This window comes from Cyprinodon tularosa, unplaced genomic scaffold, assembly GCF_016077235.1.
Source record: "Cyprinodon tularosa strain WSP-4 unplaced genomic scaffold, ASM1607723v1 ctg76, whole genome shotgun sequence".
Classification (NCBI taxonomy): domain Eukaryota; kingdom Metazoa; phylum Chordata; class Actinopteri; order Cyprinodontiformes; family Cyprinodontidae; genus Cyprinodon; species Cyprinodon tularosa.
The window spans coordinates 928,237-946,574 of record NW_024039518.1 but is presented as its reverse complement, the minus strand read 5'-3'; positions in this window follow the sequence as shown (position 1 = coordinate 946,574).

Below are 18,338 nucleotides of genomic sequence, written 5' to 3'. Positions count from 1 at the left end.
TCATTAAAAACTCTAGAACTATTTCAATAAAAGCGAAAAGACTCCTAAACATCCAACATCCCGTCACACTTTTAGAGGAGCGCCTTTAAAAAACGGCAAACAAAAATTTATCTTCTGTCTACATTTATGTAGCGTGACTGGATGATTCCTAGCCAGGAAAACTGTACATGTGTCATCTAAGGAGGCCCGGATGCTCTGGACAAGCGAGTGAGTATTCAGCAAAGAGCCGCGAGAACAGGCGGGTGAGGAAGCAGGATGGCAGGCATTCAGAGGGGGAGCTTTAGAAACGCAGGTGCCTTAATTGTCCTCCAATAAAACCTCGGCGAGTGGGGAAACCTGTGAATGAGTTGCTGTAAAAGGGGGGGTGAATGAGACGCACGTGAATAAATGAATGAGTGAATGAATGAGCCAACGAGTGCCTGGAAAGGGAAGCACTCTGTGGGGAGGCTGGGTTGCACTAATGGTAGTGGATAGAAGCCTTAAAGGGGGGGGGGGGGCAAAATGGGTGATGTTTTAAAGGAGAAGCTTGAAAAAACGGCGAAGAAATGACGGAACAAAGATGTCGGGGAGGAAGGAAAGAGATGAAGGGATAAGAGAGTGGGGGCAAAAATCAGGGAAAAAGTGGGGCTGTGAGGAAGATGTGGAAGTGGGGGGAGTTTTTTTTTTTTTTTTCTTTCCAGGCCTGTCTCAGACAATGTGACATGGCACACGCTATTAATTCTGGCTCAGTGGAGAGACCCTGCCTCGCCATCTGCTCAGGGTCAGGGGCGTTTGCTAGGGTCGGCGTCACATCCAACCCCCCCTCAACCCACGTACACACACACACACACACACACACCATCAGCCCCTCTCCCTTCCTCACCCCCATCCTGCCATCCTCGCCTGACAGACACCCGGCCAGGCCCGCGCACATTTCCATAAAACAATCGCAGGCCAACCTGCTCCCGTGTCGGGTGGGTGGGGTCAAGAGGGGAGTGGAACGCCGGCGAGCTTTCCTTGACAATGGCCCGTCAGATGAAAAAGGGCCTTGGTGAACTTGATATACATTACAAAAGAGACAACACCACTGTAGTCCCTGGGCTCAGCCTCGTCAGCCTGCGGTTAGATTTGATGCTTGGCGTTCCTCTTTCTTTTTTTTTTTTGTTGCCTTTTCCCTACCCCCATGAACCCACCAACCCTTCCGCCTCCTCGTGCCTCACCCAATTCCACCTCTTTTCCTCTTAACCCCTTTAAAATTACATCCACAGTCACATGTGCGCGTGGCAGCCTGCTGCGGGCTGCTGATGCTGCTTTGGTAGCTCATTGATCAAACACAGCCGGACAATACAAAGGACCAGCAAATTATGTCGTTAGCATAAAATCACATTAAGAACGAATCTTATCTGACATAATTAAATAAAAGCACATTTTTAATATTTAAAAGTATCTCAAGAGTGTAATTGAGATATTTTTTCTTTTCAATTCCTAATGTGAACTTTTAGTTTTGCATTATTAAATCAAACCTTATATGCTGCCAGAAAACCAAATGTAGCATATGGCTTTTATTTATATATATTTTTTTCTATTTAACGTTAATTCTCCACAAATGGCTTAATTAAAACACAAACCTCGAAGAAGATCAATATTTATACATTTTTGTAGAAACTATAATTTGTATTGTATAACATGTTTTGTTTTCTTCATATCATCAGTTGTGAAATCTTAATAAATAAAAAATAGTTCATAATTGCAAATATCACCATGGTGGTGATAGAAGTATTGAAGGAAATATTTAAAAAAAATTATTATTATTTTTTTATAAAGAAGCAACAAGTTAATTTTAACCACTAGGTACGCCGTTAAGCGCTCTCGGTAGACCAAAACAGTGCATTTTAGTACAACATTCTAGCAAGCTAAGAGGTAATTTAATAATACCAATTAATAATATTATTGAGTATATTATTATGATTGATTTCTCCCAATAAATTTCGACCGACTACTTTATGTTATATGTAAAATAACCTACCGTACTACTCTCTTTACTGCATTGTTATATTTTCTTATTTAATTTAATGAACAGTGTGAGATCTATTTGCTTCCTTTGTCTCATCATTTTGATTTTCAATAACAGAGATAAAACCCTTCAAGTTGCTTTTGGTGTAAAAGCAACTAGTGCTAGTGGATCATGCTACCGACTCATATCAAATCCAAAAACCTAACCACCGTATCAATTTTCAATTTTAATCAATCAATTTGAATTAATTTGTCAAAAAGAGAATTGAGGATCACGGTAGCCTGCATTAAATTACTCTAACTGTGTTAGCTGTCCCATAACAGTAAGGTTGAGTTCATCGTTAGCCAGCATGGAACAGAAATGCAGTAGTTGTAGCATTACATTGAAGTTGTCATGATTGAGCCCTTTTTGGACTTCTGTTTAAGTTTCTTTTTAAATTCTCTGTTACACTTTGATTTATATTATTCTTTTTCTAGATAATTTTTTTCTTTTTCAATTTTGTGTTATATTTAAACTGTGTTGTATTTTTTTTAGTTACTCTCTGTTGCCCCCTTGTGCCAGTCTCCTTTCCTTTAGCTCCTTCTAGTTACTTCTGTCTACATCTGCTCCCTATTAGCTAATGTAGTATGTAGAATTCTGGCTTGCTCGCCAAATAGCAGCTGTACTGCCTTATATATCCTTATTCGTGGCCTTATAATCCTAGCAGTACATGCTGAAGGTCAAGTATGAGTCTTAGCAATAATAAGGTTTCTAATGGCTGCTTTGTACGCAATTAGATGATATAGTAAGAGGTTTTGGCATAAACAGAGAATGTCTGTATAAACATTCTTTCCAGTGTCAGAGCAACCTCTGGCTTCGACCAGAATTCCAGTAAGCTTTCGACATAATATTCCGTTGTGCATGTGCATTTACGTAATGCGATATTGAGACTATAAAACAGCCTGAGATGAAATGAGAGTTGAGGGGAAACTGAGATGTCTGACGATGTAGCGCTGAACTTATGAAGTGTTTAAGACAGCAGTAGGAATTTGAATTTTAAATAAATGTTTCCCCCCTCCGGAGGACAAAATGATGTGAATCGTGTTCTAGTGTCCTTCTTTCTGTCATAAGAGAATTCTACCAATGAGCTTCCACAATTGGTGCATTTTGGGCGGATTGAAACAAATCAGGACCCCAATGTTTCTGTCTCCCATATATACACCTCCTATTCAGTTTGCTGGATCCTCGTCAAATTTTTTGGTTTATTCCTCCCTTGTGTCTCCTAGCTTTTTTGGTTCTTCAGTTTTTGTAGATCAGTTCTAAGCTTTGTATTTTTATTTGTTTTTTTGTATTTTGTATTTTCATTAAATCTGCAATGTACCACCACAGCTTCCATCTCTGCATTTGGCTCCTCTAAAAGCCTCCTCACAACCTGACAGAACTGATTCAACATAGCAACACAAGTCTAACCCAACTGTTACAACGAAAACAAATATTCGACTCCATGCTGCTACTAACAGACCAGAAGGAGAAAAGCTAGTTCCTAGTCAAACCGAAGCTCCTTCTGTTCTGATCTCCACCTTAGAAACATGAAGCCATTGTTAATGCTTGTTTTATGCGTTTCCTTATATGCCAACGTCTTTTTCTGTGGCAATATCGATTCCTGATTTTCTTCAGGTGAAAGTTTCAGTCTGCTGGTTTATTATCTGCCATTTTGATCCTATGCTAAACTGGTTAGCCAGCTGTTCACATGCCCATGCATACGTAGAAGCACACGCAGCCAGCTCAGCTACATAAGGAACACAGTCACAGTCCGTGACGTTCTACCATAATCCATCTGAAAAAAATACCTTTAGTTCTTCACAAAATTATTTCCTAGTTCATTTTATCTAACACAGTCACATTTTGCTTATTGCTCCTTTAAGGATTTAATAAGATTACAAATAATATTAGAGTGAAAACCATGCATAAGTGCCATCGTCATATTGTGTATTAAAAGTCAGACTTTCTTGTGGTCTTTTAGGGGGGTTAAAATGAAAAAAACAGCATGAAACAGTGCAGTGAAGGCCACAGCTCCTACTCAAATTGCTCCCTGGGTGTTTGGTTTAGCGTAGAAGATTAATTCCCCTGTAATGTGCAATTATTATTCTAATTTAGGTCATAATTATAAGGATGTCAAAAAAAAATGAAGGGAATTTAAAACTCTACATGCCTCCCTCTGTCAGTGTTCATAATTCAACAATAACAAAGCATGTTGAATAAAATATTAAGATTGATGTCGCTATAAACTGCCTCCTAATCAAAACAATCCTTCTCGACAGTGTCGTTTAATCAAGAGCTGTTAAAGTTGTAACGAATGATTGAATTTTCTGCTCTCTATTAGGAAAAAAAGCAGAATTTATTCGTTTTAAATAAACAATAGTACAACCCCGTACCCGCTCCCGAGAGGGAAAGCTTATTAAATGCGTAAAAGAGCACGCACTAGCCCATTTCTCCTTGTGCACTTTTTGTATAAAAGTTGCTGTTTGCATCACTCAAACAAGCTTACTTTCCAAAAGAAGATTTGCAATTTCTTCAATATGTCAGACTCACCACCAGTAAGTGAAAATGGGCACGTAGGACGGCCTTACGTAAATATATCACCAGAATGATTGACAATTAGGAGGAGCACTTATTGAGATGAAAAATATTATCCTCCACTATAACTTTAATTACTCTAATCTGTATTATTCAGCAGAACAGTGATCCAAAAGGAAATAGAAAGCCACTTCTGAATTATTATTATTACTTGCTTGAGTCATACATATTTCTCTTCCTGTAATTGAAAATACCTAAATAAAGACCCGATTTATTAATTTCTCTGTTACCTATCTTCCTGTTGAACCACAATCCATTCAATGTGTGCAACAGCAAACAAACAACACTGTCTGTATTTCTTCCCACTGACTCCTTTCAGCTTAGTTTCTTGATTTCTTTGGCTTCCTCATTAGGGATTCATATGGATGGCCAAAGAGTTCGAGCCATTTTTGAGCCACCACCCCGCCGATAGCTAAATCCTTTAATCTGCTCTCAGACACGTCTAGAGGGCAAAACAAACAAATAGGATCCCCTCCTGCCTCATGTCTACAACCACACACACACACAGACCACCCCCCCCCGCCCTTCCTGCCCTGAGGCCACATCATAGAACATGGCATCGCCAGGAGGAGAAGGTGACAGCAGCCTTCTTGATGTTAATGAGGCACGGCTTAGAGAGGAAGGTTACTGATTCAAACTACCATCCTCCAGGTTTTCCTAAATTTATCGAGCCCCTACAAGTCATACCTCCGACTAACCGCTTTGCTGAATTACCACCAATGAAATCCCTCTGACATCATACATAATTTTCCCAGATTCTAAAAAGGGATCAGAAAAGCCTTAGTTTTATAAGCATGCTTTTAATTTGCCCTTAGGTCTTTCTGAAAAAAAGCATGTTCAGACCTGAGGCAGTAACATCGATTAGTGTCTGCTGCAATGCAGGCAAGATCAGGAACTCTTTTCCTCTGGTTTCTTCGATCCATCCGTGTGTCCATCTATTCTTTTAGCATGCATTTTTCTTGGCAATAAAGGTCTGAAACTATATTTATATTGGGTTTCTTTTGTCTTTTTAATTTGTTTTTTTAATCTCAGCCCAGTCATAAGTTGTAGTTAGTTTGTCAGAAATTGTTGTTTATCCATAAAAAAATTTGTTTGGAGGCCTACAAGCTAGTAACCTAGCCACCGGTGTTTGATAAAAAAATGAAACCCTGGAATATAAAGATTTTTGTAGATCGTCCGCCTTCTTCACACTCCATATTTTTTTTTATGGGCTAGTTAGGGGTAATAAATTGACCACAATCCTGGACAGCTGTAGAGCTAAATTTAGAAGAATGAAAGGAGAATTATGCATGATGTTCTATACTTTTTCAAAAGTAGAAATTAGTAAAACGTGGCATGAAAATGTATTCTTATAACATGACTAAATACTTTGTTAAAAAACATGTCATTGCAGTAACAGCTGCAATTCTTTGCCCATCAAAAGATTGTCGTTTTTAAGCCGATTTCTTTTGCAAAACAGCTCAAGCTCAGAATGAATGGAAGGTGTCTATCAGCAGACCAGGAAGTTTTCCTCTCTTCTCTTCCTGATTCTCACCACATAATGTTAAACCTACACCTGATATTTATATGATGAAAGTTAAACAAACAAAACTATCAGATAATGTTGAAATGTCAATATTTGGCTCATTTAAGTTTTTTTATACGGTATATACTCAGTAAATCTATGATACAGTGAAATGTAGACTTTTTTATTTGTTTCCAATATTTTGGTATAAAAGATGCAATATTTTATAATAAACTAAAAAAAATGTCCAATCACTGTTTACAAAAATGCATTTTTTTAATATATTATATATATTTTTAGTAACATAACTTTTCTTTAGCTCTTTCAAAGTAATTAAAACGAAGAATGCTAAAGTAATTTCTTTAATTTCCTTCATATACATAAAAAAAAAAAAAGGTTAGGCTTCATGCCATCATGGTGTCTAGGCCACCGTCGTTACGCTGAGGTGTGGGGACTGCTTTTGAAAGCTAGACATCACTATAGTTCACTTCCGGTCTTAGTGGTGCTTGTGGTCTTTATAATCTGTGTTTTTGGAAGTATGTAGCACCTAAATCAGGACACATCCCATAGTAATATCTATAGTTTGGTCCAAAATGTGATGATGGACTCCCCCTAGTGTTCTGGAGTACTTTTGTTAAGCTTTTGCTGCTTGCATCGTTTTTCCTTTGCATGCTTTGATTTTTTGGGTTTGCATCTTTTATGCGTTCGCCAATTATTTTTTGCTCGCAGCCCATTTATGTATTTGCAGCTTATTTGCACTTATGTTCTCTGTATTTTCTGTGATTGCAACAGCATTTTTCTTTAGTGTTTTGAATGCTGCTATGTTTTTTGCTTGCAGCTCCTTTATGCACTTGCAGAGCATTTGTATTAAATATTTTATAATATGTCAGATCTCTTAAACTACAGAATTATACTTGTATATGTGTTACATTTACACCAGCTTCAACATTTTCTATTGAGACCTGATATTCTCGATATTTTTTCAAACAGTTTGGCTTAGCCGGTTAAATCTTTATCGTCTGCTCTTCTACCCACTATCTGATGTTAATGCCTGACTCAGCACCTCTAATCCAGCCGTTATTTACCATCAATTTAAGAGTCTCAGACTGAAAGATGTTAAAGACCCCAGATCTGAACGTTTGCAAGACGCTGCACTTTTAAAAGAGTACATTAATTGTCCTATCCAGTGGCTGTTTGCTTAGCTTAACTTAGTCCAAAGCTACGCTACACAGCTTTGATTACAGACTACCAGTGTCCATGCAGCCAAGCCTGGGTTAAATATCCCATCAATCTATGTTGTGCGTGTGAGTGAGTGCGGATGTCGACTATCTGCTCTGTGGGTGTGGAAACTTCACAAACACATGCAGGGCCTCCCTCTGTTCCCTCCTAGAGCGGCGGTCTGGCTGCCAGGAATGGGACAGCGGGTCAGGGATATGCTCACCCCTCCTGTCGCGCCCCCCTAAACTCCCCCTCACCTCCCAAATCCTAATCATCAGTCCTCTTCCTGCCCCTCACAGACCCCAGCCTGCCTGGTCTCTATTGGCCCACAGACAGATAGCCCGTGAGGAGGAGCAGGGACGGGGGCGTGGGGGGTCACGGCCTCAGCGGCGAAGCCACTTGGCCAGAGAGTGTAAGCGTTAGGTTGCTCCGTGTGTGGGTGTCTCTGTGCGTAGCTAAAACTATATCAGCTTTTCTCTCTTTCGGTGTCAAAGTGTTTTATGTCTTTAGTTCTCCTGATGGGGCAAGCGCTGCAGAAATCTCAGTGCTGTTCGAGGACAAGTTTGGTGTGTGTATGTGTGTTTTTGTTGAGACGGACAGAGAGAAAATGGGAGCAAAAGAGTGTGTGTGGGCGTTAAAGAGACAAAGGTCAAGGTTTGAGAGGTTCACTTGGCTGAGGTTTGTTCCCTCTAAACCCCCAGCAGCCAAATATGCTGTGGTTACTAAACTAAGGCTGACTGTTTAAACACTATCTCCTAAAGCAAAAGACAAAGAGAGAGAAAAAAAAACCCCGTTTGTTAAGGAATTTTCATAAATATACGATCATATCATGTTTTATAAGTTCACGGGTGCAGAAGAAGGAAATCAGAGAGCAAACCCTGAATATTGGTTTAATTCTCACTGGTGGGACTTTTATCTTTCATTTCACCAAAGCCATTTCTTGAAGAAACAAATATGCATTCTTTTTGTGGTTTATGGATAAGTGGACCAAAGGACTTTTCGCCCACAAATTACTACCCATCAATCTTTTTGTCATGGTGTAATACAGCCTCATTCGCTCTTGTAAAAAAAGTAAAAACAAAACACTGACACTGCATCGTGATCTCATGAGGTAGCCTCCGCTATCAGGCTTCACCACACTTTGGATTCAAACGTCTCATCTGACTAAGGACAGGCAGACCAAGCTAAACCGGTTACACTCTTGCTTTACTGAATGTGAATATCCCGACAGCGTTTACACAAGGTGGAAAGCTTAACTTTAGTTGGAATGAGCAGTTGTTTTGACATATCTGGACCTCTTGCCTGATTAGTCTCTTGAGAATATGAGTTTTGAAAATTTTCTGGCTGTGCCTCCTTCTACCAAGCGTGCTGGCTTCAGGCCTGAACGACCGCCACACTTCAGCTTTAAGGCTCAGAAGATAAAGTTTCAGCCACAGTCTGACAAAAAAAACAATACAAATCGTGTTGAGGTCAGAAGATTCCTTACATAAATATCCCTTTTAGCGGCCGTAAATCATCATCTGGCTTTATGTAGGAGAAAAAAAAGCCTAAATAATACACACTTACTCAGATTTCCTAAGGTGGGAAATGCGGGTGTCTTTGCAGTACTGTGAACATATTATTTAGTTCCAAACACCCAAGTAAGAGGATTTAGCTTCACAGAAGTACAGTGACTGACTGTGGTGAGCTTTGAAACTAATTCTAAGTAATGAAAACAGTATGGATGGGTAGACGGATTTATTGAGGTTGGATGGATGGATGGATGGATGGATGGATGGATGGATGGATGGACGGACGACAAATGGAGGGTGATGCATGGACTGAGGGATGGATGGATGATGCGTGGATGGATGAATAGATGGATGGATGGATGGTTGATGGATGCATGGATGGATGCATGGATGATGCCAGGACTGAGGGATTAATGGACGATGCATCAATGGATGGATAGATTGGTGGATGGATGGATGGTTGATGGATGGGTGGGTGGATGGATAGATGGACGGATGGATGTAGAGATGGATGGACAGATGGATGGATGGATGGATGATGCATGGACTGAGGGATGGATGGATGATGCGTGGATGGATAGATTGAAGAATGGATGGAAGGATGGATGGATGGATGGATGGATGATGGATGGATGGATGGATGGATGGATAGGTGGATGGATGGATGGATGGATGACAAATGGAGGGATGGATGGATGGATGGATGGATGGATGGATAGATGGCAAATGGAGGGATGGGTGGGTGGATGGATGGATGGATGGATAGATTGGTGGATGGATGGATGGATGGATGGATGGATGGATGACAAATGGAGGGATGGATGGAAGGATGGATGGATGGATAGATTGGTGGATGGATGGATAGATTGGTGGATGGATGGATGGATGGATGACAAATGGAGGGATGGATGGATGGATGGATGGATAGATTGGTGGATGGATGGATGGATAGATTGGTGGATGGATGGATGGATAGATTGGTGGATGGATGGATGGATGACAAATGGAGGGATGGATTGATGGATGGATAGATTGGTGGATGGATGGATGGATGGATAGATGACAAATGGAGGGATGGATGGATGGATGGACGGACTGAGGGATGGATGGATGGATGGATGATGCGTGGATGGATGGATAGATTCAAGAATTGATGGAAGGACGGATGGACAGATGGATGCCTAAAAGATTTATTCTGGATGGATTCAATTCATACATTAATTCCCCATTTATCTAGGATCCACAGGAATTAAACATTTTTCAGGGCAAAAACAAAAAAAACAAAAAAAACAAAAAAAACAAAAAGACTCGAAGCTTGGGAACAGCACCAACCATAGTCATACCCTATGAAAGTCTACCTTCACTGAAGAAAGACAAAGACAAACCATCCTTTAGAACATGTCTTGATCTGCACAGGTACAAATACTTTGTTACCTTGGATGTATATACTTTACTGGAGTAATTATTTTTTAGACAACTTTTTACTTTTAACTCCTGACATTTATTAGCAATTATTTTTACCTTTTACTCTAACATTTCAAAAATAGACTTGTCAGTATTGTTTCATGGTTGGTATTTAAACAAAACCTGTTGGTTTTTAAACAAAAAAAAAGAATTTGTTTCATCCAGACAATTTATTTCTTTGTGTTTGTACTAGTTACTGCACCAACTTGTTGTTTGCCACTTAGGGATATAAATAGTTTTATCAAGATGATGCAAAGCTAAATTTGATACTGTTACCATTAGTTATAAAAATAAGACAATAAGACAGTAAGGAAGTTATCAACCAGAATTGTAGAAAAATGTTCCTCTAATAGGGTAGCGCAGTAACCAATACAAGTTTAAAGCATCTGTCTTTAACATTTCTTCCTGCATTACTTTTACTTTTATACATTAAGTAATTTTAAAAATTGTACTTTTACACTTTTACTTGAGTAAAAAACTTAAGTTGATGCTCCAACTTCTGTAAATGTGTTTTTAAACAGCAGGATTTATACTTCTACTTGAGTAATAAACATTAATAGTTGTGACACCTCTGTTGATCTGTAATAAATGACCTAATCACTAACTGGTGTCTGTAAACTCTAAGAAGCTCAGATATGTAATGTAAAGAAAAACATGTACAAACCTGGTCTTCATTAAGTATCAGTACGACTGGAGGAAAGAATGTCAGGCTAAGTTTTGGAAAATTAGATAGAAATGTCTTAATGAACCAATCAATTGCCTTCCTGGTAGAGGTAATGGCAGACGAATTATATGGTGACTTTATATACAAGAGCAAGGGAAAAAGGCTGCTTTCAATTTAGCGTCAGGGGTTTTATTTCAAATCTGGAAAAGTCATCACATCCAACTGGAAAACTTGGCACTTAAAAGTAAAAAACAAAAGGAGTGATTTTAATTACTGTGCCAGCTGACCCAGCTAACAACTATTAGATATTCAAGCTGATAGAAACGATACAGATATTAAAATTCTGAGTAATTAGATGTTTTATATCAACCCCTTTTCTGTAACGTAAACATGAAAAGTATGAGTTTAATTAGTTTTATGCACCTAGACAATATAATGAGATGTCGTGGTCAAACTTCACAGAAACAAAAAAAACGTTTCGGGTGTTGAATTATGAACAAACTTAACTTAGAACCTGTCTGACAACATGAAGTAGGCTGAGAAATCTCATAAAGTAACACATCCCCCATTTCAAGAAATGTATAAACAGATAAAAAAAACAACATATCTATTAGATCTATCAGTGTCTATTTGATAGGATTAAAGAGGTTAGATGTGTTATTTTTTAATTAAAGTATTTGCTCAGCTTTCTCTGCCATTATTGCCTAAAGCTCGGTTTGATTTAAACCCATTCAAAATGTTGTGGCATGACCTTAAGATTTCCTGCTCAACAACCCTGCAATGTGTTGAATTTGAAAATTATCAGCAAAGAAGAGGAGCAAAGCTCTTCTGCGTCATAAATGTCTGACTGTGCAGTGCAGGAGGTGGGAAACAAAAGGACCCTAACTAAATTAACATCTCTGTTGGATAATGTCTCCCACTCCATGCATGAAGCTGTTGCTGGACTGAAAAGCTCCTTCAGTGCACCAGGGAGCGTTATCACAGATCCTTCCTCCCAGCAGCTGGAAGACTCTATAACCATCGCTGTTCCCAACAACCTAAATAAGTTGTTACATTGATGCTGATTTTTGTAGTTTCTGTCTTAGTCAGTTAAAGGCATAGTGCTGGATGTTCTTTTTCTGGGTGGATCATCAAAATAAGTGGTCCTCCTAATTGTCAACCATTCTGGTGATATGTTTACGTAAGGCCGTCCTACATGCTCATCCCCATTTTCACTTACTGGTGGTGAGTCTGACAGCTTGTATGAACAATGCAAGCAGCAACTTTTAAACAGAGCGTTCACCAGGACAAATAGGCTCGTGCACGCTCTCACACACTTTTAATAGGTGTTCCCTCTTGAGAGTGGGTACAGAGTTGTGCATGTGCATTTTTTTGTTAAGTGGAGAGGGCGGGTCTTTTCAGAAATTTGTGAAAATCCTCCACTATACCTTTGCTGCTATTTTCGCATATCCATTCCTGTAAAAATGTCCACAGCTGCACATAGATGATTTATCCTCCAGATACAGAGTATTTATATTGTTAAAACGCTGTAAAGAGCAGTATTTCATTTATTTATTTTCTTATCTCTGTCACTTATTCTGTTATTTTTATATACTTTTCTAAGGTCCACATTTTGTGACCACTTCTGCTATAAGCTTTTGCTGCTGCTGTAACATCACCACTTCCACACTGTGGGACAATAAAGGAATTTTCTTTTCTATTCTATGCTATTCTTTTCTGTTGCCAGTTGTCACAAACGCTTACTACAACCAGGGTTCATTGAGTAATTTAATTTAGGTGGCAATAAATTTTTGGGGGGGTAAAGAAAAATAAATAAATAGGACATCTACAAAAAACATGTTTTCATTTTTAGCTTTGGTTTGAATAACAGATCTAAAGTATTTTAACTAGTAAGCTTTTATTTTGACATTGGCATTTTTTCTCCATCCTGACTAAGCAACTGGAGCACCAACCATCTGAACCACAACAGTCTTTACAGAGCAAACATAAAGTCATGGACCCATGGATTATTTGCAGGAATAAAAACATTCTTTCTCCCTTGTAAATGTTGAACTTAGAAGGTTTTCGGATCTTGTTTTACATAAAAAAAAACACAACCACAATGCCACAGAGATGCAAATTACATAACTAGGATTAAAAGAAATGAGAAACCGTATGCATTTAAATTTACTGCAATCTTGAGCTGGAGTTTTAAAATAATAGGACTGTGGGGATAAACAATTAACTTAACATGTCTGATTGTCATGAATTGCTTTTATCGTCTTTAGAAGTTGTGCCCTTGAATACTTTTTATCTTTACTTTTTTGTTAACCAAATAAACACAACATATGGTGATAACGTCTTTATCGGCTCTTTGTGCTTTCCAATCAACAGTATTTTAACTGATTAAAAATCTTATTATCAAAACAGCTTCAATTTAAATATGCATTTTTTGTTGGGGGTGGAAGACCTTAGTTTTTGGATTTCTCTTTTTTGTCTTAGATGTCACATGGTTTTTCCAGGGAACAATTCTTAAAAGGACGAAGGCGTCACTTTTCTGCCTTTCCCTCTTTTTTTTTACTTAAAAAAAAACAACAACACATCCTACATATTTTCAGAGCCCTGCTTTTTAAATCAGAGCACAATACCCTGAGGCAGATGCTAATTTAAAAAGAGTGGTGAGCAGAAACAAAGCCAAGCCAGCTCGGGCCGGGGCTCGTATAACTTTTTATGGAAGCGCTTCTCTCTAGTGAAAACAGGAACGAAATGTGCCTTGCTCAGTCCCCACCACCACTTGGTCAAAAACACTCCTTTTGTTTTTGCCTTTATCTGTCCTTGATGTTTTTACAGATAACCATCATATTGATATATTCATGACTTCTTGTGATTGAACCATACTTGCCAAACCATGTAATCCAGCTGTATTACTGTCCAACTAAGGCTGTAAAACACTGTCTGTTCGTTAATTGCACTTCATTAGTAAGTGAAAGGCTGCTATTAGCAGTGTCTCAAAAAATATATATATATATATATATTTTTTTGTGTTTCCTAGAATTTCTTAAAGTAGAATGGAACCAAAGACCAGATTTAGCCCATGAGGCAGACACTATCTTCTTTTAAGGGTAGGCTTAAAACTTTCCTTTTTGATAAAGCTTAGAGGGGCTCAGGTTATCCAGTGCTATATCTTTAGTTATGCTGCTATAGGCTTAGACTGCTGGAGGACATAGGGACCCTTTTCATTCCATCTCTATTTCTATCCACCTTGGAGAGAAATATCAGCTGTGCTGCTGCCATCAATGCCTTTGTTTATAGATATTGTAGTGTCGTCTTGTTCCTCTGCTGAGACTAACTGTATGTGCTCTCTTTGATGTTTGTGTGTTCTTGGACGGGGCCGCCTGTGCAGCTGGTTGACAGTTATGTTTTGTGTGTCTGCTTCTTTCTTTATGCCTACTTCTATCTCCTTGATCCCCAGTGGGCCTCGGTAGATGGCCGCTCACACTGAGCCTGGTTCTGCTGGAAGTTTTTTTCTGTTAGAGAGAGTTTTCCTCTCTACTGTTGCCAGAAGCATGCTGGGTGAGAGGGATTGCCTTTGAGTCAATGAGTTGATCCAATCAGCTGCATCCTTAGATAGAAACGTTTGAACCAATCTGACTGTATGACATAGTTGGATTTTCTCTTTTAAGTGCCTTGAGATGACATATGTGTGAATTGCTGCTAGACGGATTAACTAAATTGAATTTAAATGAGTTTCTAAAAATATTTTACAACTAGCTTCAGTGCATTTAAAACCAGTTGTGAACTGGAAGTTAATAGATGCACAGATTTCTGAATTTCTTTGCAAATAATATCTAAAAAGTAATTGTGGATTGACCACAGCTTCTGAATGCAGCTTTTAGAGTAATTCCATGTGTAGATCTATTAAAGTGAAGAGACATTTTTATTGTTCTTTTGTTACAAAACCGCCCAACCTGAACCTGGCGTGTTGTAGACATCTGTGAACATAATTTCTAACATTTTTCCTGCAGATTTTCAATCATCGGGACACCTGGACTTTAACTGAGCCATTATTACTGGTGAACATGATATAAATCAGCCCATTCCACTAAAGCTCCTGCTGTATATTTAGGGTTGTTTCTTCTGCAGCTTTAAACAGGTGTTCCTAAACGATCGTCTTGCCTTTAACGCTCTCTCTGTAAAGGCTGACCAGCTTTCCAATCCATGATGCTGCCACTACCATGTTTCAAGATGAGGGTGGTGTATTTGGGGATTTTGTGCAGTTTGTAATTTTTCCTCAAAGCAAAGTATAGCGTTATTTGACTAGAACAACTCCATACACATAATTGCTGTGTACAAGGTTTGTGACTTTAAAACGGGGTCAAAATGTGAAAGGTTCAAGGGACCGTGACAGACAAACTGCAAATCATTAAGGCTTTTCTTGAAGCCTCAGATTGCGCATGCCGTTTCTAAATGGAGCGGCTTTAGATGCATTGTGGGGCCAGACTGTCATGTTCAGGCTGTGTCAAACAGCATGCATGAGAGGTTCTGCCTCCACATGTATTTTGGCAGCTTGAACTTATCGTGAACCACTCAAGTTCAGGAAAGGGGAAACATCTATTTCCTTATGCCTCCCGTTTGTCTCTCTTTCAAAAGAGCACACTTGCAAAACAGACTGCTTGGGCTCCCCTGACAGTCTGCAAACTTATCACCCTGTCATATTTTTTTGTGTGTGTGTTTCTATGCGTGTGTCTTTTTGAGATGTCTTTGGGACCTAATTTAAATGACAGTCATATGATCAGTGCGGGAGGCTTTGAAAAGCAAAGGCGTGTCCCTTTCAGTCTCCTCTTCATTTGTCAAACCGTCTGCTCTTGTCCACCCCAGGGTTTTCCCTCATGGCAGCAGAAAGCAAGACAGATGCAGGACGGATAGACAGAGGGACGTATGGGGACGCCCCTCTCTGCTATGAACTCAGACTCACACACACCTAATAACTGACCTTCTTTTCACACCTCAAGTCTCCTCTGATGCAACACGACTACTTAAAAAAAAACTTCCATTGTTGCCCAACTTGAAAGGAGAAGTTTTCTATCCATAAAGGGATGCCGGGCCAAACTTTTAACATCCTGTCTCCGTCTGGAGGGACTCGGCCCATCCTTCACGTCCACATTCGTCAGCTCGACTGTTCTCTCACCAGGCTTACCCTTGACCTAGTGTCTCCAAACCTCACCGCCTGTCCCGTTGTCTCGGCTAGACTCGACCTGCGCTTGTTTCAGGAAGTTTCACCCTCCCTCTTGATGTATCCAATAACTTTAATTGGTTGGCTCCATCCTTTGTTTAAAATTTTCACTAATCAAATCTACAGATAGAGCCAAATTGCTCCTATATTCCTAATAAAGCTTAGAGAGATAAATCTGGAATGCCATTGTTTAACCAAGCTGGCTGAAATCCAGTCAAAGATGACCCAGACGGGGTGATGTACCAGTTAGTGAAAGGCGCTTCCGCATTAGGAAGAGGATTTTGCTTTCTTTTGTCTCAGTCTTTCCTTTATTCTGAGCTACAAGCTTAAGCAGTCAAGTGAGTGGATTTATAGACCTGAGGCTTATGGCTTATAGATGATTGCTTGCATTGGCTTTGCCTCAGTGAAAATAAATGGTTTTTACTTCTAATGAGAGAAGGAGTGAGATTCAGACGATAAAAAGCAAAAGGAAGGCACTGAAAATAAGGAGGGGGGGGACTTAAAAGAAATAAATCATGTGGGTGACTTCTAATTGGGTCATGCTGTACGGGAACCAAAAGGGTCAGAGTTTGCAGTCTGAAAATGACCAGCATGTCTCCTCTAGAAGTAAAAATAGCACCAACTTCTGCTTTTGCATTTTCCTACCAGTTTCAGCGAAAAAGCAGTTGCACTTGTGTTGCTGCACCTTTTTTTATATATATATATATTTAAAAAAAAACTATGTTCAGCTGGAGAACATTTGAGGAAACTTTATGCTTCTCTGTTCACCTCTAAGTGTATCTGGAGGCTCTCCGTCGACTATAAAAACGAGGTGGAAAGGAAAAGTGGTTGAGGGCAGGATGAGGTCCTCGTCTCTGCGTCTGCACCGCCCCGGGCTGCTTTCCAGGCACGCTCTTTGCCGTTCTTTTCTATCCTTCTTTTTGACTTTTTGGTTTTCCTCCCATCCTTGCAGGACAGGATCAGGCTGTAAAAATGAATAATTCATCAAAAACCTAAAAATGTCCAGATTAACAAGGAGTAAACCTACTAAAAATGGGAATCCACCCTAACACATGGCTCCATTTGTTATTGATTTTTTTGCTCTTGAAGGACATGTTTAAATGCAATGAATATTTATACATAGAAATGCGACTGGTTTTGATTATATGATAGAATAGTTTTTTTCATAATTTAATCACCAACCGTCAATTCACCATAAAATAAAGTAGCTATACATGGGATCAAATCAGACAATGTTCCTGCTTTACACCAGTCAGGAGTATCTGAACTATATATCTCTTTAATAAACCTCTAGATTGATACAAAATACATTTTAAAGCGTTTAAAAAAAAAAAAAAAAAAACCTTTCTTCAGATTCAGAGGTTTAAATACCATTTTATTTGTCATCTGATTGAGCAACCTTTTAAATTTAATGTCTGGGTATCCTTCCACAAGCTTCTTGCAGTGGTTCTTAAATTTTGGTTGTTATGTTAGAAATACCTCATTAAACAAGCTGTTGGCTTTGGGAATCATGTATCAGGGCATTAAAAAAAAATCACAACAGCTCGTATGATAAATTATCTCTAAGGAATGCGTCTTTCCCTTCATGTATGCTTTTATATTAACAGACATACAGCAGTATTTCTATTTTAACCTTTTCTCTCAACAGAAGTGGTGGCTGTAATTTTCACACCTTTTCAGCTCTGAAGAGAAATGTTTCTATGACATCAGATATTTCCAGATGATTACTCCAAAACGCTGACTTTGTTGTCTTTAGGATGCTTTATAACTCACTACACTGGAGATCGGCCTGTTTTTCCAGTGTAGTCCTGTTTCTCTGACCGTGACTGAATGGATGTGCTCTCTTAACCCTGTGACATGGGAGTTGGCTCAGAGCTCGTCTGCCTGGCTCTGTGTTTCCTGGACGGAGCCGCCTTTTACAGTTGCCTTTTGTATCTCTGCTTCTGTCTCCTTGAACCCCAGTCAGCCTCGGCAGATGGCCGCTCACACTGAGCCTGGTTCTGCTGGAGGTTTCTTCCTGTTAAAAGGGAGTTTTTCCTCTCCACTGTTGCTACAAGCATGCTTAGTGTGAGGGATTGCATCAGAGTCAATGAGTCGATGCAATCAACTGGTTTTCTTTAGATAGAAAACTTTGAATCAATTTGACTGTGTGATCT